The 15,401-nt window shown below is 45.4% G+C and overlaps 1 protein-coding gene across 2 annotated transcripts in view; it reads right to left on the bottom strand.

The window, feature by feature from the left end:
- The window catches only part of LOC126190848 (venom dipeptidyl peptidase 4-like), a 290,630-nt gene that overhangs the window by 152,933 nt on the left and 122,296 nt on the right, over positions 1 to 15,401 (bottom strand). The window lies entirely within an intron of this gene.

Raw genomic sequence — 15,401 nt, 5'->3', positions numbered from 1 at the left:
GGTTCTAGGCGCTCCAGTCCGGAGCCGCTCTGCTGCTACGGTCGCAGGTTCGAATCCTGCTTCGGGCATGGGTGTGTGTGATGTCCTTAGGTTAGTTAGGTTAAGTAGTTCTAAGTTCTAGGGGACTGATGACCACAGCAGTTGAGTCCCATAGTGCTCAGAGCCATTTGAACCTTTTTTTTTTTTTTGTAGAAATAACACTGTTTTTGGAGGTACTAGGAAAGACACGCACTGAATCTGCTCAATTAAATCGAGATTTATTTTTTCATCATTTTAAATGCTCTGTAGTTTTCTTTGTAAAACGAAGTTAGTTTCATTCAAATCTGATGATTATTTTACGAGATACTGATAGTTTTACAATACGTTCCCTGTCAAATGTTACGCCTAATTTCGCATAACTGTACAGTGAGGTAAAAAAAGTGATGGGGTAGCTAGCTGCACACACACAGATGGCGGTAGGCTCGCGTACGCAAGGTGTAAAAGGGCAGTGCGTTGTCGGAGTTGTCATTTGTACTCCGTTGAGTCATGTGAAAAGCTTTCCGGCGTGGTAATGGCCGCATGACGGGAATTAGCAGACTTAGAACGCGGAATGGAAGTTGCAGCTAGAAGCATGGGACGTTCCAGTTCGGAAATAGTTAGGGAATTCGATATTCCGATAACCACAGAGTCAAGAGTGTGCTGCGAATATCAAACTTCAGGCATTATCTCTCACCACGGACAACGCAGTGGCCGAAGTCTTTACGACGGAGAGCACTGTCGTTTGCATAGAGCTGTCAGTGCTAAGAGATAGGCAATTCTGCTTGAAATAATCGCAGAAATCAAAGTCGGTCACACGACGAATCTATCCATTAGGATATCACCTGCAGCGTTTGTCCTGGGCTCGTGACCATTTCGGTTGGACCCTACACAAGTGGGAAACAGTGACCTGGTTAGACGAGTCCTGATTTCAGTTCGTAAGAGCTGATGGTAGGGTTCGAGTGTGGCGGAAACCCCACGAAGCCATGGCTTCAGGTTGTCAACAAGGCACTGTGCAAGCTGCCTCCATAATGGTGTGAGCTTTGTTTACATGGGACGGACTGGGGCCTCTGGTCCAACTTAACCGATTATTGACTCGGAATGGTTTGGTGTGGGCTGTGTTTTCTTGGAATGGACTGGGTCCTCTGGTCCAACTTAACCGATTATTGACTCGGAATGATTTGGTGTGGGCGGTGTTTCTATGGAATGTACTGGTTACTCTGGTCTAATTTAACTGATTATTGACTTGGAATGGAATGTTCGGCTTCTTGGAGACCATTTTCAGCTGTCCGTGGATTCCATGTTTGCAAACAACGATGGAATTGTCACCGTGCTACAGATGTTTGTGATCGGGCTGAAGAACATTCTGGACAATACGAGCACATGATTTGGCCACATCGATAAGTTACTTCGGGCACAGAATCCTGCACCGGCAACATTTTCGCAATTGTTTCTGCAGGGGACATCCACGTCAAGTTGTTGTAGCGAGCAGGGCGAGAGGAGGTCCGGCACGATGTTGGGAGGCATCCTATAACTTCTGTCACTTCAGTATAAGATTTCTGCCACATGACTTTATGTCGTCTCCATGTGATACAAGTATCTTTGATTTACCTTTCAATGGTTTTCCAGCGTATAACCCAGGTGAAAATTGAATGTTGTTTGTCGATACGAGATGAAGATATGTTTATTTTGTTTATTTGGAAAGAAACTTGGAGGAAAAGGACTTCCACAAATTCTGAAATAGAGAAACTGCATATTTATTACGGGTTAGCCAAAAGAAGGAACTGTAATATTTTAGAAAGTATGAAAAGAGATATACGGGTAATTATGGATAACTGTTCCCATAAGGTATCAAGTGATGAAGATCTACAATACGGCCATTGTCCAAGCACTCTTGAAAGTTAGTGCAAATATACACGGACATTATGTTCTGGTGAAAATCGTGAGCGGAAACTGTCTGTGCCACTTGCAGTTATGAGCACAATAATACCTATATTTAGGAATCTAGCTAATAATTATCTACCCAAGAAGTACTTACGTGGTGTAACTCAAAATCGCATTGAAAGTTTAAAATCTACTGAAATCGGTGTTTTTTCACTCTGAAATTTTAAAATTTGTTGTATTAGATGCTCCTTGAGGTTTCAATGATGACATATCAAGAAAAATAGAAATATAGGAGCGACGAGGAGTTAATGTAGGTGCCAGTACAAGATTGGCGTTACTAAATATTGATTTTTCAAGAATTCGTAAAGCAGACGTCGCTGCAATCAATTGCGCAAAAGAGGTGAAAAAAAGGAGAGCCAAGAAAAAAAGAATAGAAGATTCATACGATTCGAATGATGCTGAGTAAGGTTAATTATAAAAACTCTTACAAAAAATTGTAAATAATACACAAATAAAACTCCAAACCAAGATTTCTCAAAACCAATTTTTTTTGTTTTGTAAATACCATTATTTCCAGAACTGTGTGTCACAGAAACTTGAAATTTTCTGCAGTTGTTCCAAGACAACAAATGAACAAACAAGCACAAATTTGGCTTTGTAAGTGTACTTCTTTTGATTCAGGCTCAAAAAGAGTATTCATTTTTTAAAAATGTAACCCAATTTTTAAACAAACGTCAAATAGCAGTACAAATTTAATGTGCCTGAATCTGCGCTAGACTAAAGCAATAATTACTCGAAATCTCGTTTCCAGGTTACAGAGTTTTGCCTTTAATTATTTGTTCGGAAGTGACACCTAAATACCTTGAAACTTTGCATTCCGGCACGAGCGAAATAGCTCGTGCATGCTTCCCCTTAAGCAAATAGACACTCATTTAGACAAGGTATCTGATACAGTTATTTCTTCATAGCAAGTACAAACTATCTTTTGAGCGTTGAATTTTCGTAACAGTGTAGTAAACAGTGATTGAATAGTTACGTGCATATCACCTGCCTCTACGTAAATATTTTTATTTAACTTTATTTTAGAACTCTTTTTCGTGATTACAGAGATGACATTGTTCGTGAAGGTACTAGCAGCGGGACTGTGATCTATGGATTAAACGAAACATTTAAATACAGAGTTTTAGTACCAAAACCGCTTTTCACTGACGAGTTATTTTCAAACTCCTTGAAATGCCAGAATGTGGGGGCAATCGCATTACATTTATGCCCTGTAAAACACTGGAAAGTGCATGACAGAGGGTACTTCTTGAAAAACTACATCTTAAAGGTTTCTTTCTTTGTGTGCGGAGCGTGGGTAGAATGATTGCTTGGATGCCTCTCAGCATGCTATAATCATGACGTTACTTGACATCATGTGTACAGCGTACAGTGAAGTACGGATGAGGTAGTGTTATGGGAAGGGGGTCTTTTTCGTGGTTAAGTTCTGGTCCCCTTATTGCACTTAAGAAAACGCTGAATGCGGAAGGATACGAACACTTTTTACAGCGTTGTATACTGTGTACAGTGGAGGAACATTTCGGAGACGACGACTATTTGTATCAACACGACATTGTACCTTGACATAAAGCAACAACTGTGAGGCAGTGGTCTGTGGACAAAAACACTCCTGGAATGGACTGGCCTGTCCTGAGTCCAAACATGAAGCCAAAGAAACACCTTTAGGATGAGTTAGAAGCTCGACTTCGTTTCCAACATCACTACCTTCTCTGGTTTTGGCTGTTGAGGAAGAATGGGCTTCCATTCCTCTACAGACATTCAGACACCTCACTGAAATTATCTCCAGCAGACTTCAAACTGTCATAAAGGCGGATGGTGGACACACTCCATATTAAAACCCACTTATATATGTTCGGAATGATTTTGCTCAGATAGTGTATATACATTCATGCTCATAAATTAAGGATAATGCTGATACATGCTGAAACAACGCTTTGGTGGGCGGTTTGCGGGTTTAAATCACCTGGGGGTATGACCATGCAGTGCATTTGACCTGCGATTGTCGCACGGTGGCACTAGCAGCAGTCCACATACGCAGAGGTGTGTTGGTGCATGTCAGAGTACGGTGTAGCGAGTAAGTGTTCAGACGTTTTCAGGTGTGGTAATGGTGACTGTGTGTTAAAAATGGCTTAAAGAACACATACTGATGACGTTACGAGGGGTAGAATACTAGGGCGACTAGAGGCTGGTCAAACGCAGCAGGTCGTAGCACGGACCCTCTGTGTGCCACAAAGTGTCATCTCAGGATTATGGCAACAATTCCAGCAGACAGGAAACGTGTCCAGGCGCAACAGTATGGGACGTCCACAGTGTACAACACCACAAGAAGACCAATATCTCACCATCAGTGCCCGCAGACGGCCACGGAGTACTGCAGGTAGCCTTACTCGGGACCTTACCACAGCCACTAGAACAGTTGTCTACAGACGACCGAACAGACATGGTTTATTTGCCCGGAGACCTGCAAGGTGCATTCCACTGATCACAGGAGAGCCCGTAAAGCCTGGTGTCAAGAACACAGTACATGGTCATTGGAACAGTGGTCCCAGGTTATGTTCACGGATGAGTCCAGGTACAGTCTGAACAGTGATTCTCGCCGGGTTTTCATCTGGCGTGAACCAGGAACCAGATACCAACCCCTTAATATCCTTGAAAGGGACCTGTACGGCAGTCGTGGTTTGATGGTGTATGGTGGGATTATTATTGGTGCACGTACACCCCTGCATGTCTTTGATAGAGGATTTGTAAAAGGTCAGGTGTATCGGGACGTCATTTTGCACCAGTATGTCCGCCTTTTCTGGGGTGCAGTGGGTCCCACCTTCCTCCTGACAGATGATAACGCACGGCCCCACCGAGTTGCCATCGTGGAGGAGTACCTTGAAACAGAAGATATCAGGCGAATGGAGTGACCTGCCTGTTCTCAAGACCTAAACGCCATCGAGCACGTCTGGGATGCTCTCGGTCGACGTATCGCTGCACGCCTTCAAATCTTTACGACACTTCAGGAGCTCCGACAGGCACTGGTGAAAGAATGGGAGGCTATACCCCAGCAGCTGCTCGATCACCTGATCCGGAGTATGCCAACCCGTTGTTCGGCCTATGCACGCGTGTCTGTTGATCATATCTCATACTGATGTCGGGGTACATGCACAGGAAACAGTGGCGTTTTGCGGTACATGTGTTTCGGGACGGTTTTCGCAACTTATCACTAATATCGTGGACTTACAGATCTGTGTCGTGTGTGTTCCCTATGTGCCTATGCTATTAGTGCCAGTTTTGTGTAGTGCGACGTTGTGTGGCACCACATTCTGCAAATATTCTTAATTTATGAGCAAGAGTGTATTAGCGGACGTAATGTTTCTTCAGTCACTTTGGAATGGGGTACTCGCAATTCTGTGACTTTTTGTGGAACGTCTGCGATCATTTCTGCGATATACTACTAAATAAGTCCATATACAATGGTGCTGCTCTTCTTTGAATCTTTTTCTATCTCTTCCGTTAATCCAGCTTGGTAATGGTGCAGGACCAACGAGGAATACTCAAGAATTAGTCGAATGAGGGTTTAGTAAGTCACCTCTTTCGTGTCTGAAGTTTACTTCCTTAGGATTATCTCGATAAATACGCGCCCAATATTTGTCTTCCCCACAAGTGAATTACTGTCTTTGTTCCACCTTAAATCATTGGGAACAGAAACTCGTGGATACTTGAAGGTTGTGAGTAATTCCTATTGTTGGTCGCGTATCGTGTAATGAAATGTTGTCGGATTATTTCGTCTATCTGCGTGCGTTACATTCATTTTTCTTAAGGGTCACCACCTGCATCTTGAGATAAAAAAAAAAAAAATATGAGTCAGTCATACGCGAAAGTCGGTGCCAAGGAACTTAAAGGTGCAAGAAAAGTTCTTCCGAAGCAGCTGCAGGGAGTTCACTGCCGTGTGGCACGTCGCTACGTATTGTTGTGCCTACCGCTTCCGCAATTCGACATGGGGGACAGTCTCCAAGCACAGAAGAATCACCGTCAGTATGAGGCATGCGAGGAGCAGCTCCCCACAACCTTTGGGTCACTACCCTGCATCATTTTCGGACAACCATTACCTAAATATGAAATGTACATCCATTACAGTCCTCTTCAGTATGGCGGTATAAGGATCTGCGACATGATAGGAAGGTACTTGAAAGTCTCAGGCACTAATATTTAATTTCAGTCTGTGTTGAATGTTTGTACCTTTATGTGTAACCTAGTGTATACCTTCATGCAACATGTAAATTTGAAAAAGTTGATCATATGTTGAGATATAAGCAACAGGAAGCAGGTGAAATGGTGGATACTACCTAAAACCAAGTAAAAAATTTAAGATGCGCAGGAGCGGCGACCAGGTGATGATCATCTTTGGGCATAAAGCCGCGGTTCCCCCTGAGCGGCTGTCGGCTCTGCCCTCGCGCTCTGCGTCACACGCGTTAAGCTGCAGTTCCTGTGAACGGGGTGACGCACGAACTGGTAGCGTTTATTAGTGCCCGTCGTCTGCAATTGGTAGAACTAGACGGCCAACTTTCCCAAAATCGCCGTTAACAGTATTTGTATTCATGTTGAGATGTAAACTTACATGACTGCCCCACATGGATTCTACCTAGGACAAGCACAATTTCTTCTTGTTTTTAACCCATAAGTACAGGGCTATTACAAATGATTGAAGCGATTTCATAAATTCACTGTAGCTCCATTCATTGACATATGGTCACGACACACTACAGATACGTAGAAAAACTCATAAAGTTTTGTTCGGCTGAAGCCGCACTTCAGGTTTCTGCCGCCAGAGCGCTCGAGAGCGCAGTGAGACAAAATGGCGACAGGAGCCGAGAAAGCGTATGTCGTGCTTGAAATGCACTCACATCAGTCAGTCATAACAATGCAACGGCACTTCAGGACGAAGTTCAACAAAGATCCACCAACTGCTAACTCCATTCGGCGATGGTATGCGCAGTTTACAGCTTCTGGATGCCTCTGTAAGGGGAAATCAACGGGTCGGCCTGCAGTGAGCGAAGAAACGGTTGAACGCGTGCGGGCAAGTTTCACGCGTAGCCCACGGAAGTCGACGAATACAGCAAGCAGGGAGCTAACCGTACCACAGCCGACGGTTTGGAAAATCTTACGGAAAAGGCTAAAGCAGAAGCCTTACCGTTTACAATTGCTACAAGCCCTGACACCCGATGACAAAGTCAAACGCTTTGAATTTTCGGCGCGGTTGCAACAGCTCATGGAAGAGGATGCGTTCAGTGCGAAACTTGTGTTCAGTGATGAAGCAACATTTTTTCTTAATGGTGAAGTGAACAGACACAATGTGCGAATCTGGGCGGTAGAGAATCCTCACGTATTCGTGCAGCAAATTCGCAATTCACCAAAAGTTACCGTGTTTTGTGCAATCTCACGGTTTAAAGCTTACGGCCCCTTTTTCTTCTGCGAAAAAAACGTTACAGGACACGTGTATCTGGACATGCTGGAAAATTGGCTCATGCCACAACTGGAGACCGACAGCGCCGACTTCATCTTTCAACAGGATGGTGCTCCACCGCACTTCCATCATGATTTTCGGCATTTCTTAAACAGGAGATTGGAAAACCGATGGATCGGTCGTGGTAGATATCATGATCAGCAATACATGTCATGACCTCCACGCTCTCCCAACTTAACCCCATGCGATTTCTGTCTGTGGGGTTATGTGAAAGATTCAGTGTTTAAACCTCCTCTACCAAGAAACGTGCCAGAACTGCGAGCTCGCATCAACGATGCTTTCGAACTCATTGATGGGGTCATGCTGCGCCGAGTGTGGGAGGAACTTGATTATCGGCTTCATGTCTGCCGAATCACTAAAGGGGCACATATCGAACATTTGTGAATGCCTAAAAAAACTTTTTGAGGTTTTGTATGTGTGTGCAAAGCATTGTGAAAATATCTCAAATAATAAAGTTATTGTAGAGCTGTGAAATCGCTTCAATCATTTGTAATAACCCTGTATATCATTGTGTTTCACAATCAATAGCCCCCTTTATTCTTCTGTCAAATACAGGTACAATTTTACTTGAAAGTATATTTAGTTTTGCGACTATGGTTGTTATATTCAGTATATCTTAAAAAAACACACACACTGACGGAAAAAATCGCAACCCCAAGAAGTTGTGTGGCGTCTCGTAAGAGTGGCGCGATTAGCGCCACTACGAGGATGCAAACCAAGTTTGCTTTAAATACACGTTTAACAGTCGGGAGCGTTAGTTACCTTTGAGATTGGGCGTGGTGAGTTGACGTTAGTCAAGAATACCATTGAGGCGACATCTACATCTACATCCATACTCCGCAAGCCACCTGACGGTGTGTGGCGGAGGGTACCTTGAGTACCTCTATCGGCTCTCCCTTCTATTCCAGTCTCGTACTGTTCGTGGAAAGAAGGATTGTCGGTATGCCTCTGTGTGGGCTCTAATCGCTCTGATTTTATCCTCATGGTCTCTTCGCGAGATATACGTAGGAGGGAGCAATATACTGCCTGGCTCCTAGGTGAAGGTATGTTCTCGAAACTTCAACAAAAGCCCGTACCGAGCTACTGAGCGTCTCTCCTGCAGAGTCTTCCACTGGAGTTTATCTATCATCTCCGTAGCGCTTTCACGATAACTAAATGATCCTGTAACGAAGCGCGTTGCTCTCTGTTGGACCTTCTCTATCTCTTCTGTCAACCCTATCTGGTACGGATCCCACTATGTTGAGCAGTATTCAAGCAGTGGGCGAACAAGCGTACTGTAACCTACTTCCTTTGTTTTCGGATTGCATTTCCTTAGGATTCTTCCAATAAATCTCAGTCTGGCATCTGCTTTACCGACGATCAACTTTATATGATCATTCCATTTTAAATCACTCCTAATGCATACTCCCAGATAATTTATGGAATTAACTGCTTCCAGTTGCTGACCTGCTATACTGTAGCTAAATGATAAGGGATCTTTCTTTCTATGTATTCGCAGCACATTATACTTGTCTACATTGAGATTCAATTGCCATTCCCTGCAACATGCGTCAATTCGCTGCAGATCCTCCTGCATTTCAGTACAATTTTCCATTGTTACAACATCTCAATATACCACAGCATCATCCGCAAAAAGCCTCAGTGAACTTCCGATGTCATCCACAAGGTCATTTATGTATATTGTGAATAGCAACGGTCCTATGACACTCCCCTGCGGCACACTTGAAATCACTCTTACTTCGGAAGACTTCTCTCCATTGAGAATGACATGCTGCGTTCTGTTATCTAGGAACTCTTCAATCCAATCACGCAATTGGTCTGATAGTCCATATGCTCTTACTTTGTTCATTAAACGACTGTGGGGAACTGTATCGTACGCCTTGCGGAAGTCAAGAAACACGGCATCTACCTGGGAACCCGTGTCTATGGCCCTCTGAGTCTCGTGGACGAATAGCGCGAGCTGGGTTTCAGACGATCGTCTTTTTCGAAACCCATGATGATTCCTACAAATTAGATTTCTAGTCTCCAGAAAAGTCATTATACTCGAACATAATACGTGTTCCAAAATTCTACTACTGATAGACGTTAGAGATATAGGTCTATAGTTCTGCACATCTGTTCGACGTCCCTTCTTGAAAACGGGGACGACCTGTGCCATTTTCCAATCCTTTGGAACGCTACGCTCTTCTAGAGACCTACGGTACACCGCTGCAAGAAGGGGGGCAAGTTCCTTCGCGTACTCTGTGTAAAATCGAACTGGTATCCCATCGGGTCCAGAGGCCTTTCCTCTTTTGAGCGATTTTAATTGTTTCTCTATCCCTCTGTCGTCTATTTCAATATCTACCATTTTGTCATCTGTGCGACAATCTAGAGAAGGAACTACAGTGCAGCCTTCCTCGCCCGCATCTCGTGGTCGTGCGGTAGCGTTCTCGCTTCCCACGCCCGGGATCCCGGGTTCGATTCCCGGCGGGGTCAGGGATTTTCTCTGCCTCGTGATGGCTGGGTGTTGTGTGCTGTCCTTAGGTTAGTTAGGTTTAAGTAGTTCTAAGTTCTAGGGGACTGATGACCATAGATGTTAAGTCCCATAGTGCTCAGAGCCATTTGAACCATTTTTTTTTTTTTGCAGTCTTCCTCTGTGAAACAGATTTGGAAAAAGACATTTAGTATTTCGGCCTTTAGTCTGTAATCCTCTGTTTCAGTACCATTTTGGTCACGGAGTTTCTGGACATTTTGTTTTGATCCACCTACCGCTTTGACAAAAGACCAACATTTCTTAGGATTTTCTGCCAAGTCAGAACATAGCCCCCCCTTCATTTTTCTGTCACATACAGGTACAATTTTACTTGAGAGTATATTTAGTTTGCGACTATGGTTGTTATATTCAATATATCTTATAAAAAAACACTGACGGGAAAAATCGCAACCCCAAGAAGTTGTGTGGCGTCTCGTAAGAGTGGCGCAATTAGCGCCACTATGAGGATGCAACCCAAGTTTGCCTTATATACACTCCTGGAAATTGAAATAAGAACACCGTGAATTCATTGTCCCAGGAAGGGGAAACTTTATTGACACATTCCTGGGGTCAGATACATCACATGATCACACTGAGAGAACCACAGGCACATAGACACAGGCAACAGAGCATGCACAATGTCGGCACTAGTACAGTGTATATCCACCTTTCGCAGCAATGCAGGCTGCTATTCTCCAATGGAGACGATCGTAGAGATGCTGGATGCAGTCCTGTGGAACGGCTAGCCATGCCATTTCCACCTGGCGCCTCAGTTGGACCAGCGTTCGTGCTGGACGTGCAGACCGCGTGAGACGACGCTTCATCCAGTCCCAAACATGCTCAATGGGGGACAGATCCGGAGATCTTGCTGGCCAGGGTAGTTGACTTACACCTTCTAGAGCACGTTGGGTGGCACGGGATACATGCGGACGTGCATTGTCCTGTTGGAACAGCAAGTGCCCTTGCCGGTCTAGGAATGGTAGAACGATGGGTTCGATGACGGTTTGGATGTACCGTGCACTATTCAGTGTCCCCTCGACGATCACCAGTGGTGTACGACCAGTGTAGGAGATCGCTCCCCACACCATGATGCCGGGTGTTGGCCCTGTGTGCCTCGGTCGTATGCAGTCCTGATTGTGGCGCTCACCTGCACGGCGCCAAACACGCATAAGACCATCATTGGCACCAAGGCAGAAGCGACTCTCATCGCTGAAGACGACACGTCTCCATTCGTCCCTCCATTCACGCCTGTCGCGACACCACTGAAGGCGGGCTGCACGATGTTGGGGCGTGAGTGGAAGACGGCCTAACGGTGTGCGGGACCGTAGCCCAGTTTCATGGAGACGGTTGCGAATGGTCCTCGCCGATACCCCAGGAGCAACAGTGTCCCTAATTTGCTGGGAAGTGGCGGTGCGGTCCCCTACGGCACTGCGTAGGATCCTACGGTCTTGGCGTGCATCCGTGCGTCGCTGCGGTCCGGTCCCAGGTCGACGGGCACGTGCACCTTCCGCCGACCACTGGCGACAACATCGATGTACTGTGGAGACCTCACGCCCCACGTGTTGAGCAATTCGGCGGTACGTCCACCCGGCCTCCCGCATGCCCACTATACGCCCTCGCTCAAAGTCCGTCAACTGCACATACGGTTCACGTCCACGCTGTCGCGGCATGCTACCAGTGTTAAAGACTGCGATGGAGCTCCGTATGCCACGGCAAACTGGCTGACACTGACTGCGGCGGTGCACAAATGCTGCGCAGCTAGCGCCATTCGACGGCCAACACCGCGGTTCCTGGTGTGTCCGCTGTGCCGTGCGTGTGATCATTGCTTGTACAGCCCTCTCGCAGTGTCCGGAGCAAGTATGGTGGGTCTGACACACCGGTGTCAATGTGTTCTTTTTTCCATTTCCAGGAGTGTACACGGTTAACAGTCGTGAGCGTTAGTTTCCTTTGAGATTGGGCGTGGTGAGTTAACGTTAGTCAAGAATGCCTTTGAGGCGACAAAGACGCCGTTATCAGCACCTCACTAAGTGAACGAGGTCGTATACTAGGGCTACGAGAAGCTGGATGTTCCTTCTGCGACTTGGTAGGAATGTAGCCACCGTGCATGATTGCTGGCAGCGGTGGTCACGAGAATGTGCTGTCGCAAGAAGACCGCGCTCCGGATGGCCACATGCCACTGCTGAGACGGAAGACCAACGTGTTCAGCACTGGTGCATCGCACTGCAGCTGCAGCAACAATTTGAACAGCAGTTGGCACCACAGTGAGTTTTCTTTTTTTTTTTTTTACATCCCGTTTACAAATTGGCCTGTTATCTAGTATTTAAGAACATGCCGACTGCTGACTAATCCATTCTAACTAATTACAATTGATTCTGTACCGTGAATTAGCTAAACTCATACAAAACTTTACATTTCACAATTTAACTGATTGATTACATCCGCCTCTTGGAAGCCACCTGAAGGGGGCCAGTACCCGTTCCTACCACAGAGAAGTGGGCATAATATAACTTGATTCTGCAGGTGCAACAGCGAATTTACACTGTTAACACCAATTTGTCAAACATGTTATTGTCACAGTTGCCCTTTCTTCTAGTTGGACAGCACCCAGGACTCCTGCTCCAAGATGGTCAGCAGCGGCTCCATATTTACGTCCCAGAGAACTGGGCCGCAGACGGAGCCCTGAGACCAACCTTTAATTACCCTTCTCATGACGGCACACCCGGAGGTTGCAAACTCCACAGTTCTGTCATCGTAATAGGCCCTCGGACAACAATGCAACAGCCGCGGGCACACCATCTCCCGGAAGCAAGAGAAGAGCCAGGGCCATCACAGGTTGTCGAAAGCCTCTAAGCATCACAGCGACGCAACGAACTGTCACAAATCGATTACTTCAGGGACAGCTCCGAGCCACACGCCCTGCAGCGTGCACCCCACTGACCCAAAACCACCGCCATTTGCGACTTCAGTGGTGACGCGAGAGCTCATTGGAGGGCAGGGTGGAGCTCAGTTGTGTTTTCTGATGAAAGCTGGTTCTGCCTCGGTGTCGGTGGTGGCCGTGTGTTGGTTAGGAGGAGGACAGTTGAATACCTGCCGGCAAAAACTTTTTAAACTCACTTTTCTAACAAGGGAACCTCCCCATCGCACCCCCCTCAGATTTAGTTATAAGTTGTCACAGTGGATAGGCCTTGAAAAACTGAACACAGATCAATCGAGAAAACAGGAAGAAGTTGTGTGGAACTATGAAAAAGATAAGCAAAATATGCAAACTGAGCAGTCCATGCGCAACATATGCAACATCAAGGGTAGCGAGAGCTCAGGTGCGCCGTGGTCCCGCGGTTAGCGTGAGCAGCTGCGCAACGAGAGGTCCTTGGTTCGAGGGAAGCCTCGAGTGAAAAGTTTACTTTCTTTATTTTCGCGAAGTTATGATCTGTCCGTTCGTTGATTGACATCTCTGTTCACTGTAATAAGTTTAGTGTCTGTGTTTTGCGACAGCACCGCAAAACCGTGCGATTAGTAGACGAAAGGACGTGCCTCTCCAATGGGAAGCGAAAACATTTGATTGCAAGGTCATAGGTCAACCGATTCCTCCACAGGAAAACACGTCTGATATATTCTATACGACACTGACTTTCTTTATTTTCGCGAAGTTATGATCTGTCCGTTCGTTGATTGACGTCTCTGTTCACTGTAATAAGTTTAGTGTCTGTGTTTTGCGACAGCACCGCAAAACCGTGCGATTAGTAGACGAAAGGACGTGCCTCTCCAATGGGAAGCGAAAACATTTGATTGCAAGGTCATAGGTCAACCGATTCCTCCACAGGAAAACACGTCTGATATATTCTATACGACACTGGTGACGGCATGTGCGTCACATGACAGGAATATGTTGTCGACCCATCTAACTTGTACACTTGGCGAATGGGTAAAAAGATTCTTCTACCTTGCCCGATTTAGGTTTTCTTGTGGATGTGATAATCCCTCCCAAAAAAGTGATGAAAACATAAGTTTGCCACATAAACTGCAACAAATGAATGCAACAGTATCACAGTCGCATCGGACGGACGGACGGACAGATAATAATTGTCTGAAAACAAAAATTAAACTTTTCACTCGAGGGAAGACTTGAACCAAGGATCTCTCGTTTCGCAGCTGCTCACGCTACCCACGGGACCACGGAGCTCCAGAGCTCATACTATCCTTGATGTTGCATATCTTGCACATGGACTACTCAGTTTGTATATTTTGCTTATTTTTTTCATAGTTCCACACAACTTCTTCCTGTTTTCTCGATTGATCTGTGTTCAGTTTTTCAAGGCCTATCCTCTGTGCCAACTTATAACTAAATCTGAGGGGGTGCGATGGGGAGGTTCCCTTGTAAGAAACCGGTTTGTCACGTATAAAAGTTGTATGTGCCAAGAGTAAGGCGTGTATGAAGTTATGTTGGCAAACATGTGCATTAAGGGCCATTTTTCGTTTGTTTCCTATTCGTCGCGAGGAGCTCGGATGCAGAAACGTTGTGAACGTGGAGCAGGAACGTTGTGTGACGTTAAGTCAGAGCATGTGCGAACATACAAGTAGGGGCCGGAAACGGAAAAATAAGTATAGTGAACGGAAGAGGAATGCGAAGTAACACAAAACGGAATCCGGGGCAACCATATTTGGCCCACAACAGCAAACCAGTACCTGGGAAAATCCCTGCTGAACAGGTGGGTGCATAACCGTTGTATGCCAATCTAACACAATTTTTTCTGTGAAATGGGAGATTCCACACGATATTCGCAAGCATTATATTGTAATGCGCTGCCATAGCCTTTACCTTTGACGTTAACGTGTTTAACTATACTTATCATTACGTCGTACTCCCTTTATAGATTGCTACTTGCAAATGTAGATACAGTGTAAAACACTAAAAATGGAGGACAACAGAGAGCTGTTTCAAGAATTCTACGCTTTAGACTATAACGCACAAACCAGACATTTGGCTTCGTCGTGCATTGAAGTAGTAGACATCAGACATAGGGAGACCGAGGAGACCATTTCGCGCAGACACTGCACATTCAAGTACTTTTTAAGAAGAGGAGCAGAAAAAATTCAGGTATGTCAAAAAACGTTGTCATGGTATATAGGATTACAGCTAGACGTTTACAAATGCTCCAAGGGAAGATGAAATGTGGCGTGCCGTTAGAAGACAGGAGGGGTAAGCATGTGAATTGTCCAAATAAACTGCAGGACAGCTTGAAGGACGTGATAAGAAACCACGTTGAGAAGCTACCAAAACAGGAAAACCACTACTCAAGACATAAGAATGAAAAACTCTGCCTGAGATCCGATTTGAGTATTTCTAAACTTTGCCGACTCTTTGAAGAAGATAATCCGACTGTACAGTGCAGTGAAAGAGCTTACAGAGATATTGTCAGTGAA

The sequence above is a fragment of the Schistocerca cancellata genome, chromosome 6, assembly GCF_023864275.1.
Source record: "Schistocerca cancellata isolate TAMUIC-IGC-003103 chromosome 6, iqSchCanc2.1, whole genome shotgun sequence".
Classification (NCBI taxonomy): Eukaryota; Metazoa; Arthropoda; class Insecta; order Orthoptera; family Acrididae; genus Schistocerca; species Schistocerca cancellata.
The sequence above is the reverse complement of the archived record's forward strand: the minus strand, read 5'-3'. Positions and strand labels throughout refer to the sequence as shown.